Source organism: Montipora capricornis, chromosome 7 (genome assembly GCF_036669925.1).
Source record: "Montipora capricornis isolate CH-2021 chromosome 7, ASM3666992v2, whole genome shotgun sequence".
NCBI classification, from domain to species: Eukaryota; Metazoa; Cnidaria; class Anthozoa; order Scleractinia; family Acroporidae; genus Montipora; species Montipora capricornis.
In genome coordinates, this window is record NC_090889.1 from 5,484,599 (window position 1) to 5,484,987 (window position 389).

Consider the following 389-nt stretch of genomic DNA (forward strand, 5'->3'; position numbering starts at 1 on the left):
GTCTTCTAGCAAAAAACAATTTAGAATTCGACTAAATCTTGTCAATCAAGAATTATTTGAAGAAAGCTTGTGTCCATTTTTTTCTTCATTATTGAAAGAAATGGTTCTCACCGAAGGGATTGTTCAACATTGTTCCAAGTAAGAGTCCGGTCACGGGTCAATAACCCGACAAAGAAGGCTTCCGGACCCTGCAGATGAAATATAAATATTCAGTTAAAATATTACAACAAAATTAAAAAAACCAAAACCGTAAGTTTCTTGCCTAAAAAGTACGTTGTTCAACTCTAAAAGTGACGAACATTCCTCATTTATTATAACCTAGCCCTCCGCGAGGGTACACTACACAAACCTTGCCCATTCATCGGTGACAAGTTTACAGTGCATAGTAG